Genomic DNA, 18,140 nt, shown 5'->3' with positions numbered 1-18,140 from the left:
CTGGGCAGTCAGAAATTGTATTTCGGACATGTTAAGTTTCAGGTGCTTTCTAGCTAAGTAATTATTTGTGTATATGAATCTGATGTTTAGAAGTACTTTGTAGAGATTTAAATTTGGGAGTCATCAAAATTTAAAGCCCGTTGGCTTGAATGAAAGCTCTTTAGGAAGAGAATGTGGATAGAAAATTATTAAAGGCCATTATTGTAATGACAGTGTGGTAGAGAAACTTCTTTTCTCATAAATATCAGCATTTTAATATTGTTTAATATAGTAATTTTATTATTAAAACAAAATTTTATAGTAAAACAAATTATAGTAAAACAATAATTTGAAGAAGACTGGATAACGTATGTGATAGCTTCATTAAGGCAATATAAAATCACTCTCGCATGGTAGAGCATGATTTGTAATCCAGATAAAGACATTCAGAAGCTTTTTCCTTCTCCCACAATGTTTTGTCAAGCTTAGAGTCCATGGCCATCCTGCCTGTTTCAGAGGAATAAGAACCTCAGAGTAAGAGAGAGAAACCTGGGTTCAGGGGAGAGAGCAGGAGAAAATAGAGACTCCTCAGTGTGGAAGAAGTTGGGTAAGAAAAAATGACTTCCAGTGAGAGTTGAAGTTGGGAATGGAAGGAGCTGGAATGGGCAGAACAGTTTCTAGACAGACACTACCTCTCCCTTGTTACTTGGGAAAATCTTTAAAGGGAAAAGGAAGAATTCTGGTATCTCACATATCCTTTTAATGCCAGCTTCATTACTAAAAAATAGACTTTTGATTATATGATAAAGGTATTTCAGAAAAACACTTTCATTGGAAGAGGCATGGCAGAACATCTTGTGTAATAATCTGAAAGGAAATAGAATATCTCATTTAGCTCCATTTTTTTTAGTGTTTTATTTTTACTTTATTGAGGTATAATTGACATACAATGTTATTAGTTTTAAGTGCACAACATAATGATTTAATATATATACAATTGCAAGATGATTACCACAATAAGTTTTGTTGTATTGCCAGTTTTAGGCCTTTTGTTTCTCCATAATAAGTGAAAAATGGCATTCATACACTGTAAATCATTAAAATCTAGTTAAGATTCCAGCTTGTTTTTTCTGCGTGTTGAAGCTAAGGTGAAATCTCTTAGATCAAGTTCTTTATTTTTTTTTTAAAGATTTATTTAGGGTCTTCCTGGTGGCGCAGCAGTTGAGCCATGGGTTGCGAAGCTGCCTGCAGCCTCTGCAGCGCCTGTTCGATCCCCGGCTGCTCCCGGCCACTGGAGGAGGGTCCCACATGGCACGCAGACCTCTCCTGCCCCCCGTTGCTCCCCTCAGCAGTGTACTTCGGTCCTTCTGCCTGCTCTGCTCCCCGCTCTGGCTCTGGTGAATTCTCTCACCCTCCCGCGCTTCTGACTGTACCCAGTGCTTGTATAAATAAATAAAAATAAATCTCAAAAATAAATAAATAAATAAATAATAAAACTTCCAAATTGTTTAAAAAAAAAAAAAAGATTTATTCATTCATGCATACAAGAACCGGGGTATAGGCCAGATGTGTGGGAGGGTGAGAGGAATCACCTGAGACAGAGCTGGGAACAGAACAGGCAGAGTGACTGAAATACACTGCTGAGGGGAGCAGCGGGTGAGACAAGAGAGGTCTGCCGTTCCATATGGGTATCTCGCCAGTCAGCTGGGATCAAACCCTTGCCTCAGAGGCTGTGGACAGCTTCACAGCGCTGCTCTCAACCGCTGCGCTACCAGCGGAGGCCCTTAAATCAAGTTCTTTATGGGGAAAAAAGATATTCTACTTTCCGATCATTCCATCCAGGTAAGGCTACTAGAAAGTGTCCTTTTCATACAGAACCAGCTTCACGAAGACAGGGCCATATTGGTCATGTTTGTCATCTTTTCCAGCACCTGGCCCAGAGAAGATGCTGAATCAATAAAAGAATCATGGTTGTTAGTAGTGGATGTTTGAATTAATATATTTAGAAAGAAATTATTCAGAATTACAGCTAAAAGAGTGGTGGAGTTGTTTTTGTTTTCTTATGTTCAGGCAAGCTGTAATTATACATGAAATACATATTGATTGAACTTCCAGAATTGGGTGTCCTGGGGGAGGCTCCTGAACTCATGGGATTTGTGAGAGAATCTAATTAAATGACTAGATTGTTAGCGTTGTTCTTTATCATTTTAGCATAATTATTCCCTGTCTACTTTTGAATAATCACAGGGGGAAAAGTATGGATTTTTGGTTTCATTTAGCTCATGATCAGTTGCTGACTTCCTTCTGCCTTTGTTTTTGGGTCCACCTGTGTTATTTAAAATTTCACACTTAATATAAATATATCAAATCACAATGCGGTACATGTTCAGTACCTTAGAATTTTGTCAGTTACGCTTAAGTAAAACTGAAATTTTGAAAATTATAAAATTTGTAACTGTGGTGGCAGATTAACTAAGCTTTGTGGTTATCATTTTGTAATTTATATAAATACCAAATATCGTACACTTAAAACTAGTGTTACCTGAGTTTACCAGTTTCATGAAATGAAGCATGCTTGAGATAAAGACTACATTTTAGAAACTCAATTAGTTACAATAGATTTTAAGTTACTATGCAAATTCTTTCATTATATAGTTACATGGTATTGCGCTAGATATATTTTAATTCTAAAATTTAATTCATAATTTTATTGTATTTGTCCAGAGTTATTTTTTAATAAGAGTACATAAAAGCCAAAGAATGTTTGGTGACCTATGACTCCTGTCCAGTTGCCTAGAACAAGATGATAATGAGGCCAATCAGATTCTTTGCTTCAGAAATCTGAACAAATTATGGAAGATTATTTGCTTGTTTGCAAATTGGGAAATTATGTAGAGTGCTAAGATAAAAGGGCTGGAGGACATGGCAAACCATGGAGTTAGGGATGGAGAAATGGCCTGGAAAGACTTCCTAAGCATTTTTCCATATAAATGAATATTTTTTGAAGGCTGCACAATATTCTGTTATATAAAAAATCCATACTTTATTGTCCTTTCCCTTGTTAGTGAATGTTTAGTACTACCTCCACCAATGGGATTTTAAAAAACACAATGACATGATGACAGTTCCATTTTTAAAAGACATCAAGACATCATGATGCTCTGTAACCTAGATGAAGTAGGCTGAATATATGTTGCAGTGACCTTTATTGAAATAAGGAAAAGAAGAGGAAGAAATTGAGGTGGGGGAAAATGGGCATTATAGTATGAATAAAGAATGAATGCAGTTTGGGACAGATTTAATTTTAAGATGCCTCAGCTCATCTAACTCATCAAATTTAAGATGCTCAATGAGGTGTGGGCTAAAAGTAGAGAGTTGGGCATCAAGTGAGTAGTAAAGTTGTTTTTTTTAATTATTATTTATTTATACAAGAGTTGGGGCACAGGCCAGATGGCCAGATGCGCGGGAGAGTGAGCGGATTCACCAGAGACAGAGCGGGGAACAGAACAGGCAGACTGACTGAAATACACTGCTGAGGGGAGCAGCGGGCAAGACAGGAGAGGTCTGCTCACCATGTGGGTTGCTCCAAGGCCGGCAGGGATCGAACTGGCACTGCAGAGGCTGTGGACAGCTTCACAGCGCTGTGCTAAACCACCTGCGCCACCAGGGAGGCCCTGAGTAGTAAAGTTTTGATTGAAGGCAAGAGATTGAGATGCCCCGGTTGGGGCGGGGGGGGGGACATTCTATAAAGTAATGAGAAGGCAGGGGATAGAACTGTTAGGCGCTCAGATACTTCCGTAGTGCACAGAAGATCCTGTGGAGAACAAAGTGTAGGGTAGAGAAGTGAGCAACTCTGTAGTATCAGAGTCTTCTTGTTTTAACACCTGCTTTCTTGTGACTTTTCTCCCCATTTTACTAGTTAATCATATTTTAGTCTTTCAGCTTGGGGAAATATTTCAATAATTTGTTTAATAAATTTAGAACATCATGATATAATAAGAGTGATCACATGCATTTTTCTAAAGTAGTTTTGAAATGAGTTTTTTAATCATGAGACATACAAATGTAGAAATTCTTTAGATATTTTGACATCTAATTTTTTTTTAAAGATTTTATTTATTTATGCATACAAGAGCTGGGGTACAGGCCAGGGAAGCGGGGGGTGAGAAGACTCACCAGAAACAGAGTGGGAAACAGAATAGGCAGATTGACTGAAATACACTGCTGAGGGGAGCAGTGGTGAGCCAGGAGAGGTCTGTTGCACCATGTGGGTAGCTTCCTGGCCGGGGATCGAATTCAGTGCTACAGAGGCTGTGGATTGCTTCATAATGCGGTGCTTCACTCCTTGCGCCACCAGGGAGGCCCATTTTGACATCTTATTAATTGCAATATTGTGTATTGGTACCACTTGTTTGTAAAATGCTTCTCATCATCTTTTACACAGTTCATGCCATGCTCTAGTTTCCATATCACTGAGTACTTACTGGAGAAAGCTTGAAAATTTAAAGAAAATGGAATTTTTCGTTTTTTATTTAGATATAATTGATATATAACAGTGTATTAGTTTCAGTTATATAATATAATCGTTCAATATATGTATTAGAAAATGATAAACAGGAAGTCTAGTGGACATCATCACCATACATAGTAATAAATTCTCTTTCTTGTGAGTAATTAATTCTCTTAGCCACTTTCAGATATATTACACAGTATTACTACTTATGGTTCTCGCTGTACATTACATCTCCTTGACTTTATTTTATATCAGGGAGTATGCACTTTTTAACCCCCTTCTAATTATAATACTTTCTTTTAATAAGTGACATTACTATGGATAAATAATAACATCTATTGAATTTTTAATACTTAAGTTAGAATTTAAATTTAAATAAAGTCAACAGTTAATTATTCATTACTAATTAATGATGAAAGGATTTTTATGTGTGATAGTCTACCAAAATTATACAGATGGCATTTTATGTGGCCAGTAACTTATCTACTATTGCAAAGTGAGTCCTAGTTAGGTGTTTCCAACTGATAGGGTTAAAGAAAACTTAACCATCTTTTGGACTCTTTACACCATTCTTCACCCTAGTAACAATTAACAGTGAAGATTTGACAGTTTTATTGTAGGTAGGAGCATTTCCAGGTTCACTAAGTTATTTTGGAATGCAAAGAAAATAACTGCTTTGTAGCTAACACCATTCTAAGCACGCTGGTTCATATATTCAAACTTTCAAGCACATGTTTATTTGTTGGTTAACTAGTGAGGTATATCCCAGATTTACAGCTCTTTCTTTTCCCTTTTCCCTGATAGCTATAGATGTCTAAGTTCTAGCTAGTGTTTGTGTAGAGACCATGAGGACAATTTAGGTAGTTTGGTCTCTTAGTTCCGTCACTACGGCCTCATAATGTGGACGCTGCTTGCCAACAAGCATTCCCCTAGAAGCCAGTGGGTGACTTGAAGATAGCTGGAGGTAGGAGGAAAGGCTTTCATGCTCTTGCTATGCTGTTTGAGTTTTTGCCCTAGCTGTGTTCAAATCTTGTGAAACTCCCTGCTGTTACTCAATTTTAAATGTCTTTGCCGTTTCTAAAAACTTGGGCTAGGTAAGTGGTCACCAAGGGAGACATGACCTTCCTTTTTCTCTTTTTCAGAGATAGTGCTTTGGAAAAGGAAGTTTAACTGTGGGTGGCAGTGCAGGTTAAGGACAGCTGAGATTGTCATAACCTTGTATGGTTTAGGTTTTTTTCCCCCCCTGGTAAAGTTCATACTGTCAGGAGCATTTTTCATACATACCCGGCTAAATGAAATTTGCTGACAAACTTCCTTTCAGGCAATTTTTTTGAGTGTTAAGTAGAACTTTTGCTGATGGTTATTTTCATATGATAAAATATTTCAGTGCATTTCATGTAAGTTGTTTTAGCCTTTGAGATTTGAAGACAGTTTTGGCTCAGCATTACACATGCCTGGGAAACTTTCAAATCTAGAAGGCCGTAAAACACAAACATACTTTGAAGTACACCATATGTGATTGGTTAAATTGTACTAGGAATGTCTTATTGGTCAGCAAATGAAAGAACATAGCTGTCATTTTACATTTTTGGCATAAGGTAGCAGCAATTATGTTGGGTGATAGTAGACAGGCCTCAGCTGCCATGTATAAACTATCTTAAAAATAAATCTCACTCAGGTCACTATAGTTAGGACATTCAGAAAATGCATATGTCCTGTATTTAAATCTTGTTTTGTTAGCTGTAATCATCTCCTTGAGTGTAATCATCTACTTAACTGTAATCATCTATTTTTCACTAGAGTCCATGTTTTATTGTCTTGATGGTTATTGTTTTTTTCCTGCTTACATCTTTTATGCCTCTGGGCAATTCCATTATTAATTGACCAGGCACATGAAGAGTGATATAGAAATCTCTTAATTCCTTAAAGTATTATTGATATAATGTTTGTTTGGAGAAACAAAAATAAGTGATTACAGTGAGGTTTGGAGATTATCTTTAGATAATAAATTATTCCATAGGCTAAAAATCCCAGTCATACCCAGATTATACCTTAAGTAATGAAAATACTGTAATCACTGTCATCTAGATGTTCTTAGAAAACTTTGATATTATGGGCCTCCCCTGGTGGCGCAGCGGTTGAGCGCTGGGCTGCGAAGCTTCCTACAGCCTCTGCAGTGCCAATTTGATCCCCGGCCGCCGGCGAGGGTCCCACATGGTGCAACAGACCTCTCCTGCTGCTCCCGCTGCTCCCCTCAGTGGTGTATTTCGTTGGTCTGCCTGTTCTGTTCCCCGCTTTGGCTCTGGTGAATTCTCTCACCCTCCCGCTTCTGACTGTACCCAGTGCTTGAATAAATAAATAAACAAACAAACAAACAAACAAATAAATAAATAAATATCTTTAAAAAAAAAAAACTTTGATATTTATCACATCTTGTGCTTTGAGGCATAAGAAATCAGTGTTACCCACATTTAACAGGAAAAGAAGTTGAAACTCATTGAAGTCTGAGTCATTTCCTAAGGTCAGAGCTTCTTTTGAAGATCCACTTTGTTGAGGCATAATTTAAATAAAATATACCAATTAAATAGTTTGTTTTGATGAATGTATACTCTCTGTAAATACTATTTCAGTTAAGATATAAAATATTTTCATCATCCTTGAAAATTCCCTTGTATCTTTTTGCTATTAGCACTGTGCACACACACACACACACACACACACACACACACACTCTCTTCACCCCCACATCCATTAATTTCCATTTGTTACTCTAGACAAATTTCATATAGATCAGCCTGTTCCAGAATTTCATAAAGGTCAAAGCAAAACATATCAACTCTTTTAATTGGATTCTTTGGCTCATCTTTTTGAAATTCACCTATTCCTGTCTGTAGCTTTACCTTTTTAATGCTTAATATCATTCCATTGTGTGAATACCACATTCTGTTCATTTACTTGTTCATTTACAGTGATGTTTCTGGGATTGGCCTGTAATAAATAAAGCAACTTTGAACATTTGTGTACATTTGTGCACACTTCTGTGAGGATATAAATAATTTCATTTCTCTTGAGTAAATACCTAAGAGTTGACTTGGTGGATCACAACTATGTGACGTACACTTCACCTTTTAGTAGCTGTCAGATTCCCAAGAATACTTTTATTCTGCCACCAGCATTGTGTGGCAGTACCACTTGCCCGTTAGCTATCCACTTAGGTATTGTCAGTCTTTTTCATTTTAGCCATTCTCGTGAATTAGTATCTCCTTGTGGTTTTAATTTGCACTTCCATGATGATTAATGTAATTTAGTGTTTTTTCATATGTTTATTGGTCATTGATACATCTTTCATGAAGTGTCTTTATAATTTTTTTTCAGGATACAGATAATTATTGTTTTATATATACAAATATCTGTTTAAATCCTTTTTCTCTTTTCCTTATTGAGCTTTTTGTTTTCATATTACTGTAAGAGTTCTTTAGATACTTTCTCCTAGTATGTGGTTTACCTTTTCATTTTCTTAATGGTATCTTTCAAAAAAATTTAAATTTTGGTGAAGACCAATTTATAATTTTTTTCTTTTATAGTTAGTGATTTAATATCCTAAGACACCTTTGCCTTGCATCATGGCTATGAAGAATTTTTCCTGGTTTTTCTTCTAGAAGTTTGTAGTTTTAGCTTTTACATTTTATCTGTGATTCACTTTGAGCTAGTTTTTCATGCAATTGGAATGAAGAGTTGAAGCTGCTTTTCTTTTATCTTTTTTAACAAGAATATCTAATTTTCCAGCACCATTTGTAAAAAACTATTCTTTCTCATTGACTTAGTGCAACACATATGTCTGTGATGTTGATTTATATGTCTGTTAGGCCAGTGCAATACAGTTTCATTGTTACAACTTCATAATCGGTCTTAAAATCTGATAGTGTAAGTCATCAATAAATAAAACATTTATCAAAATTGCTTTATTTAGTCTCTTTGAATTTCCATATAAATTAGAATCATTTTGTCAATTTCTATAAAAATGCTTAGGCTTAAGTTGGAATTGTGTTGAATCTGTATCATTTCAGGAAGAAATATATTTTAGTAATATAGAGTCTTTCAGTGTAAACATGGTAACTCTTCCCATTTATTTAACTCTTCAGTTTATTTCAGCAAGGTTTATAGATTTTAGTATATGAGTCTTATATTTTGTTAAATTCTACTCTATTCAATATTTTTGTTTTTAATTGTAAATTGAGTTGTTTTTTAGATTTAATTTCCAATTGTTCATTCCTAATACGGAAGAGTGCAATTGAATTTTGAACATTGATTTTTCTGTTTTGCAACTTTGCTAAATGTGCTTATTCTTACTAATATTTGGGGAGTTGAAATAGACAACATCAGGTAGTGTTAATTGTCCTGCAAGAAAGCGAAACAGCATCATTTGATAAAGAATAGTTGAATTGGGGAAGGGTAGATACAATCAGTCTTTAGGGAGGAGATCTCTGAGGAGACAAGCTAGGAATGCAAAGGTGTGAGAGCAAGGCCTTTGGGTCAGAGGAGCCAGAATTTATAAGCAAACATAGGCTTATAATCCAGGAACAGACAAAATGGGATGACTGTGTGTAAATAAGACCTGAGAGGTGTCAAGAGCCAGGTGTGCTGCATCTAATGAATTGTGAGAAAATTTTTATTGCAAGTGCAAGGGGGACTCATGGAAAGTTATTTTAAACATGGAAGTGACATGATCTGATTTGTATTCTCAAAAGGTCATTTAGGCTACTCTGAAAAAATGCATAAGAAAGAAAGTGGGGAAACTAGGCTGTTCTAGAAGTCTAGGCAAGAGATGGTACTGGGGTAGTAGCAATAATGATGACTCGAAATGGGTAGAAATAACTATATCATATGCAGTGTAAATTGTAAGTAAATACTGAAACTACAATTAAGTTAATACATGGAATCCTCATGCTATTTCTTGCAATTGTATGTGAACCTGCAATTACCTCAAAATGAAAAGTTTAGTTTTTAAACAGATTAAACTGTTTTAGCTACTTATAGATATAGTTAAGAAGAATTTTTTTGGTAAGATAACTTGAAAATATTTATTTAAAAACAAATTCTAAAAGTGCTTGTCTACATGATCAATGAATGTTAGACTAAAATATGAATTGTTCTAGAAAATAGGTAAAGTGATAGTATACTCTTTTTGTGATGTTAATTGTTTTTAAAAGCATTTCTATCACAAGGTACCTAATTTTAAAAAAAGCTTCCTTGAAAATGGATGCCATGGAGAAATACATTAGGATAATTCTCTTGACACTGAACACAATGTCATGGGAGAGGTAGGTTCTGGGTCTTCTGGTCAGTGTGACAGTATGTGCTTCATGCACACTCATTCATTCAGCACCTCTTTATGCATTCATCACCTAGTATGAGTTAAATATGGGGCCACACACTGGGAATACACCCCTGGCTTTCAGACCATCCTAGAGTCTAGAAGTTGAGACAGACTAGAAAGCAGGCAGGTACTACACAGTGACTACTTTCCTGGGTGCTTTGGGCCCATCAGAGTGATACCCGAAACTACTTTAGGCAGAGGTAGAGAGCAGTGTGGTCAGGAAAAACTTTCTGGGTGATGTGTTTGGTTTTTTTTTAAGACTTTAAGAAATGCATAGGAATGAATGAAAGTGTCAACTGACTACATATCAAAAGCACAGAAAAGAGATGTGCATTTTATTCATTGCCAAACAAGTGCTGCCAAAATCTTTACATTTTAAAATTTTCATAGTTTGGTGCAGTCACGTGTGTGTATACCGTATACTTCTTAGCTGAGCACAGGTAATACTAGCCTCTTGGTTGGAGAGAAATTAAAAACTATACGATTACCTGTGAGTAGACTTCCGTGTATTGCCTTGGTAACTTGAAGCATCACTGGAAGTTGAAAGCTGGAAAGTCTGTCACTTTTCTGGTCTTATTCTTGTGTGCTCCTGCAAAGATATATTCTGGGGCAACTACTCCCCAAGATTATTACTTCCTTTTCTTAAAGACCCTCATGGAAATCTGCTTTTTGTATGAGTTATTTCATTTAAAAATTAATACTGACTAAAAATAAACTACTGCTTTTTTTAAAAGTTTTATTTATTTATGCATACAAGAACTGGGGTACAGGCCAGAGGTCTGGGGGGGGTGAGAGGATTCACCAGAGAGAGTGGGGAGCAGAACAGGCAAATCCACTGTAATACATTGCTAAGGGGAGCAGTGTGCGAGACAGGAGAGGTCCGCTGAGCCATGTGGGTCAGCTCCCTGGCTGACCTGGGAATCTAACTCATGCTACAGTGGCTGGCAGCAGCTTGATAGCGCTGTCTTTAACCCCTGCGGCACCAGGGAGGCCCCACTCTTTTTAAGAGTGCAAACTTTAGTTTAGTTAGAACTTTAAACATTCATAAGAAAGGTAAATTAAATTGGGATATCAGGTAAATTAGTACTTGAGTTTAGTATATTTGCAGTCTCTGAAAAGTATGTGTGTGATATTTTCTACTCCATGTGTACACATGAGTTGATATTTTTACTTTATAAAAGTGTTAATTATCATAATCTCAAGTAATCAGCAACTTAAGGGCTTTATTAGATGATTAGCAACAAAAAGGAATAAACTATTGATACATGTAACAGCTTGGATGAATCTCCATAGAATTATGACTGTGATTCCATTTATGTAAAAGTCTTGGAATGACAATATTAAAGAAACAGAACAGATTAGTAGTTGCTAGGTTTTGAGGGCAGCCAGGAGGGATTCCAGTGATGGAGAAATCCACAGTTTAATTTTATCTGCATCTGCAGTCCAGTTGTGACACTCTCCAGGGTTTCAAATTTTAAGTTGTTACCATTGGGTAGACTGGGTAGAGGGCACATGGGATCTGTTTCTTGCAATTGCATGTGAACATCTAATTATCTCAAAATAAAAAGTATAATCTAAAAAGAAGGTTTATGAGGAATGATTATTTAAGATTAAAAGGAAATGCTGTAATTTGGTGCAAAAATGGTTTCATTTTCTTTTTGTGCAGATGCTTCATGCTAATAAGACAGAAATGTAATGACTGATGACTTTGTCTCTAGGCTAGGACATAGCTGGTTTTGCAACAGTACTAAAATTCTCCAGTTTCATTTTTCTCATCTGTGTTAAGGAGTGATATTATCTGTCTTCTATAGGTGTGAGGGTTAAATAGAATAGTACCTGTGATTATGTTTAATGTAATCTTGACCTAGAGTAAAAACGATCAGTAAATTTTAGCGATTATGGTTGGTTTTTAATTGCCATAATTCTATTCCTTAGGTTTAAAACTTAGTACTAATATATAAATTAATTCAAAATAACATTGAGCTTTATTATAAAACATTGAGCTTTGTTATAAAAATGATTATTTGTGTGAGGTAAAGTAAATAATAACTAAAAGGAAAAAAATATTTTCACTTCTGATCCTAAAATTTCTTGAGCAGGATGTTTTGGGAAGAACCTGTCTCGTTTGTATGTAAATAGTGAACAGGCACTAAGGTCCCAAACAGCAGCATCTTCTTGCTCTGTGTACTTACAGTTGTGGCTTATTTGCTTTGAAACCTCATTTGAAGGTGTTTTACTCTTGATTTTCTTTTTTTTTTTCCCCTTTGTGGCTTATCAAAACCACCTCAGTTTCGTCTCTAGTTGTAGCAACAGGACTGGCAGGTATTACTTAATTAGAACCACATTCATGCTCCCCATATAATGGCTTGTTTATTGAAAAGTAAACATTTGGAATGCATTCCTTATGAGGTATGGCTTGGGAAGGAACCCGGCAGTGTTAACCTGGGAAATTAAACAGGGAAACAGAAACAACCGCTCCTGTGATTATATCAGCAGCCCCTTTTTAGCCTGATACCATTCAAAGCTTGCTCTGTAAAACAATTTTGTGGGGCAAGAATAGCTAGCTGTACAAAATCTGTGAAATTCATTTTTAGACCTTAGCTCACTTAGGTGTAGCATGTGTTAGGATGCATGTATAAATGGACTTGATGATCTTTGTTGAAAATGAGTATGAGCTTGGTTTGCTCCTAAATTATAATTTCTTCAACTTTTTAACCTGTAAAAGACTTAAAGAATAATTTGACACTAACATTTTGCCTTATTTCCTTGTGTCTCCTCTCCTTTTCCTCCTAGCCTCTTGTAAGGTCCGGAATGGACACGGAGCAGGTTTTCTATGATCCAGCAGACCGGGTAAAGGAGGAGTCAGAGTCCTCAGTGGTTTTTTGCAGGTCTTTTATTGGGATTTACACAGCAGGCAGGCCTGCAGGCCTCCCGGCCCCCAGCAAGTCTATACTCTATCTGGGCTCTCCGGCCTTCTCTCTCTCTCTCGGCTTCTGCTTCTGCTGGCATCCCTGTAACGCCACCCTTAAAAGCCCAGTCTTAGCCCAGGTGAATCCCATCTACCTATGCCCACACCCTACTCCAGGTGTCCGCCATCAGGCATGCATTCAGGACCACAAGGATCCATCATCTATCCTGATGGCGGGAGGGCAGAAAAGCCTGACATTTTTCCTTACCCTACACCTCTCTTTTTCTCTCTGCTTTTTACATACATACACATTCACATACATTGTTGCAGAATGTTGTAAAAAATGAAAATTTTTCTGCCTAGCCATTAAATTCACTCTTTCTATATAATATTTCCAACACATCCATGTTCACATTTCCCCAATTATTTGCCAAAAATTTCTTTGTAGCTATTGTTTTCCCTTTTTCAAACCAGGAGCCAGTCAAAAATCATGTCTTTTTGTTCTTTTTAAATCTAGAACAGTTGCTTCCCCCAGCTCGTTTTATTATCAGTATTATTTCATGACATTGCAATTTTTAAAGAATGCAAATGATTTGTGGAATAGCTCCTAATCCTGATTTATCTGATTGCTTCTTCCTGATTAGATTAAGATTAAAAGGTTTTGGGGTGGATACGACACAGATGGTGTACACCTTCAGTTGAGTCTCACCAGGAGGCATATCATGCCAAGCCACATGTTTCATTATCGGTGATACTGTTGAGCCACTCCTTTTGTAGTTAGGAAGCACTATGCAGACTAATACTTGGATACCAATGGCACATTCTACTTCCCAAAAGGCTCCATGTAATGATTTTAGGTCTGTTGATGATCTGTGCCTGAATTCAGCTACATTAATGTGACTACAGTATGGTGGGTCTATAAATTCTGTCATTCCTTTTATATTTCTTTTTTTTTTAAAGATTTATTTATTTATGCATACAAGAGCTGGGGTACAGGTCAGAGGTGTGTGGGGCGGGGGGTGAGAGGATTCACCAGAGACAGAATAGGGAACAGAACAGGGAGACTGACTGGAATACACTGCTGAGGGGAGCAGCAGGTGAGTAAGGAGAGGTCTGCTGTGCCATGTGGGTTGCTCCCTGGACGGGAACTCAGCTGGGGATAGACCTTGTGCTATAGAGGCTGCGGACAGCTTCATAGGTTCAGCCTCATAGGTTGCATCTTAACTCTTTGTGCCACCAGGGAGGCCCCCACTTTTATATTTCTTACTGGCATTGTTCTGTAAAGAACTCCCTCCTCTCCTTTCCCGTTTGATTATCACTGGACTCATTGATTCTTTCTGTTTTTAATGTTTTTTTTTTAAATAATTCATTATTGTCAGTCATCTTTTTTATACTCAAGACGGGCCCATCTTTGGCCAGTGGGAACCCCCTTTAGGCTGGATCCACTATCCTTTTGATGCCTCCCCAGCAGTCACTGAGTCAGTCCTTTTTTTGTTTCTGATACAATCAGATATTCCAGGATCACTTTGTCATTTTTCCTATTTCTGATTTGGAATCGTCTATTTTCTAAAGAGCCTTGAATTTATTCTAATGGGGAAATGTTATTTTAGAAAGTAAGAGCTGGGCACAGATGTATTTATTGCTACTTTGGTATTACTGCTTCTAGGCTCTTTCTTCAAGACAGACTGTGTGTGTGATCACAAGTGCTTACTGATAACCTCCAATCAAAACTGACACCACAGGGTTCTACTATACTTGAAACTTAAAATGAGCATTTGCTTCTAGGGGTGTACCTCTTAGCTAGTAATGGTTGTTTTGCTTCCTATGCCCACCTTTATGTCACTCTACTGGCTGAGAGCCACATTCATCTGCTTTACCTCAGCATCCACCAGCCATGTTCTAATTATGGTGCCGATTGCATTCCCACACTTGTTTTTGTGCATTTTTCAATGTAACTTTGACATCTTCTAGCCAGGTCAAGCTGTCTCCCTGGCTGTCCAGGTTACCTCCTGCTTACAAAGTTGTATAGCTTTTGAACAGGTCACTCCCCTATTCTTGACATAAACCATGTAACCATGTTTTTGGTTTTTTGTGTTTTTTTTTTTATGTCCAGAAGGCCTTATGCTGTTATTGTCACCCCATTTTAGAAATGAGGATATTGAAGCTCAAGGAATTAAGGAATCTGCCCAATTCGCATAATAGGTGGAAGAGTCAGAGTTGAACCCCCTAACTCTGCTTAAATAGTCTTTGCTCCTACCCTGTGTTGCTAGGTTTTATATAGAGAAGTAAGTAGAGGCAAGACCTGAAAAGAGTGATTACTGTAAGATCATGAAGGAACCCAATATTCAAATCATTTGGATTTGCTTGGTAGGCCCTGGGGAATTGCCAAAGGCTTTTGATTGCAGAATGATGTGATTAGGGATGTGCTGTAGAAAGGATAATCTCTTGGGAGGGACCCTTGGAGGTAAGATTTCTGTTAGGGTGCTGATTTTGGATCTATCTCTAGGGATCTACTGAATGGCTAAGATTTGACACTGGGAAATTTTGATTTCTTGATGATCAGTCAGCTTTAGTACCACTGCTATGAACTATTTCCTTTGTTTACCAGATTTATTTAACTACTTGTTTGCAGTTCTGTGTGTATCCAGCCAGCAGAGCCTTATTTAAATGTACTTACCTTGATATTTGCGGTTACGGAACAGATATACAGTTGATGACCTGTTGAGGAGAAAGTGTCTTCCAGTGGTTTGGGACAGACTTACATTTTAAGACATTTGGGCTGTATTATATCTTGTATGTATTCTGTTTGCAATAAAGCTTAGTAGCAGTTTGGTTCAACATTATCTTTAAAACTGGTCTCCATTGGATGTTATGATTATTATTTTCATCAGATATAAATTATAGAATGTAAAGCAGATGTTAGTGCTACCCTTACAGAAGCAGAGTAAAGAGAACTCTCAACAGCTACATTGTGGACTATATTTGTTAAATTTAGGCAGAATTAAATGGCAGCTAAATATCATTATGTTAATAGTCTTATTATACTTTTAAAGCTTCCTGCATTTCCTTCACATATATACCCAGGGAGGTCCAAATGAAATAGAGGTGTCAGGTTTGTGTGGTTATAAGCAAATGCCATATTTAGATTTAGAATCTCATGAGATAAATTTTAAATAATGAAAGTCACTTTTTATGAGGCTGCCAGTTTCACCTTCCATCTGGGTGGCAAAATAGCGGTGGCACTCAACTTACATAGGTGGACACATCAGTGTGTCTGGAGCAGCGGTGCTCAGTGTTCCTCTGTGGCGGCGACAGTCTTTGCTCGTCAGTGTAAATTCCTGACTTTGTCTTTAAGGTTGGAGCTTTTTTGCTCTTTGCACCAAGTCATTTTTGATAGGCTGGATTTTTGGTGTGCTAAAATTTCCTTACAGAACAGGACAGACATTATGGTTGAAAACAAAAAAAAATTGTTACACAATTTCTATTTTCTAATTTTCATACCAACAATAGAAACCTATCTTTAAGTTTCTAGTCATTATCTGAGTTTAAAAAAGATCATAAATAATGATGTTTTAAAGTAAACTTATATATAGTGTTTATCTAGATTACTTTGAGTCTTAAGAAAGTGAAAATAAAAGCCTGTGGAAGAAAATAATTTAGCATAATTATTTGTCTTTTTCTTGTCAATCCATATGTATGTATTTTCTGTTTGGAGCTATGCATACATACATACAGAGTATGGAAATAAGCAGTTGTTAATTTCTTTTTAGTAATATGTAAAATATCCTACTATCTAGAAAAATAAATGACCCTTCACCGTAAAGTTTTTATACTTTCAGTATTATTTTTTGGCAAATATATAAAGACTACTATCTTACTTAAAGCTATGCAAGGTGATTTATGAGGTAATTTATACTGGAAAAGTGGGAGGAGAGCATTATAAATTAATCTGATTTTTAAATTTTTTCTGGTAACAACTTGAGATGTAACTGACAGATCTTAAATTCACTGACAGTATCAGTGGTCATTTATTTTCATTTCTCCTGGGTATAGACCTAAAAATTGAATTTCTGGGTCAAATGATAACTATTTCGCTATTGGAGGACCTGTCAGGCAGTCCTTTGCACCAACTGCACTATTTTACACCAGCAGGGTACATAGTCCTGGCTTCTTCGCCTCCTTGCCAGCAGTTGTTATTATCTGACTTTTAAATTATAGCCTCTCCACTGGGTTGTGTCATGCTAGCTCAGTAGGGTTATGAGTACTGTTTTACTTTCATGTCTATGTAAATTAAGATAAATAAAGGGAACTTAATGGAAAATCTTTTATAAATAAATAAGTAAAATACTACTTTCTGAATTGGAATTAACTTTGGCAAACCGTAGTCTGACATGTTTGTGCTGTTGACTTGTTTGCTCCTCCATCCTCATAGGAGGCTTGGGCTTGGTAGTACGCCCGCCACTGTGCCTCTGTAGGCCGAGACCTGAGTGCATTTTAGGGAATTTTTTTCTTAGCTCTATGTCTAAATCTGATATAAGAATAATAAAAGCACAGCTTTTATTCCTATCTTGAATAAAATTTAAGAATTCATATTGTGTTAATTTATGATACAACACGTACACACTTTAACAGCTTTAGCCTTCTTTTCTAATAAATGACTAACTTTTGTGTCGATGCCATTGGTTGGAGAACGAAAATATGCTATATTTTCGTTATATTTGTATTTGTGACATAGCTGTAGAGCCTGATAATGGCCTCTGGATGCTACTAAAGGTCTCATTCAGGATATTTCCAAGGACTCCACAACCTTGCCTTTTTCACTGCAATGCCACATAACTCTCCTGCTTCTCTTCCATAATCAGGCCTTGTGCTGCTGCCATAGATGTCATGTTCTGCTCTGCCACCTGGTGGCCGGAGTGTGCAACTGCTGCTTCTGTCACTGACTATTGCCTCCTGCGTTACTGAGATTGCTGTAGAGACTTAGCATAAGTCTGCAGGCTTAGTGTTAGGTAGTATGGACTCAAGAGCTAGACTTCTAGGTTTGAATCCCTGCATCATCGCCTCCTTGAACAGATTACACAATTTTCTCAGCTGTAAAATAGGTATAATAATAGTGCATCTCATAGAGATTTATTTTAGCTGAGTTTACATGATACATATAACTCATTGTTAGCTGACGTTTTTATTATTCTGACCATAATGCTTTAGATAAGAAGTTAAATAAATTATGTATCTTATTTAGAGATGTAAGTGTTACAAATTGATTGTAGCCTAGAGTTTATTTTCTAATGTAGATTTTTTTCTAGATTCATTATATGTAAACTTTGTTATACATAACTTTTAATTTACCTCCACCTCATATT

At 36.6% G+C, this 18,140-nt stretch overlaps 1 protein-coding gene across 6 annotated transcripts in view; it reads left to right on the top strand.

The window, feature by feature from the left end:
* The window catches only part of CAMSAP2 (calmodulin regulated spectrin associated protein family member 2), a 93,877-nt gene that overhangs the window by 33,083 nt on the left and 42,654 nt on the right, over positions 1–18,140 (top strand). Inside the window, exon 1 of one of the 6 annotated variants that reach the window (XM_054690516.1) lies at positions 5,419–5,456. The exons of the other annotated variants lie outside the window; for them this stretch is intronic. The gene's annotated coding sequence lies outside the window, so the exon portion shown is untranslated. Of the gene's footprint in view, positions 1–5,418; positions 5,457–18,140 lie in introns of those variants that run through there. 6 annotated transcript variants of the gene reach the window in all.

This window comes from Talpa occidentalis, unplaced genomic scaffold, assembly GCF_014898055.3.
Source record: "Talpa occidentalis isolate TD23 unplaced genomic scaffold, MPIMG_talOcc4v2.1 talOcc4.8, whole genome shotgun sequence".
Lineage (NCBI taxonomy): Eukaryota > Metazoa > Chordata > Mammalia > Eulipotyphla > Talpidae > Talpa > Talpa occidentalis.
This window is presented reverse-complemented; position numbering and strand designations above follow the sequence as displayed.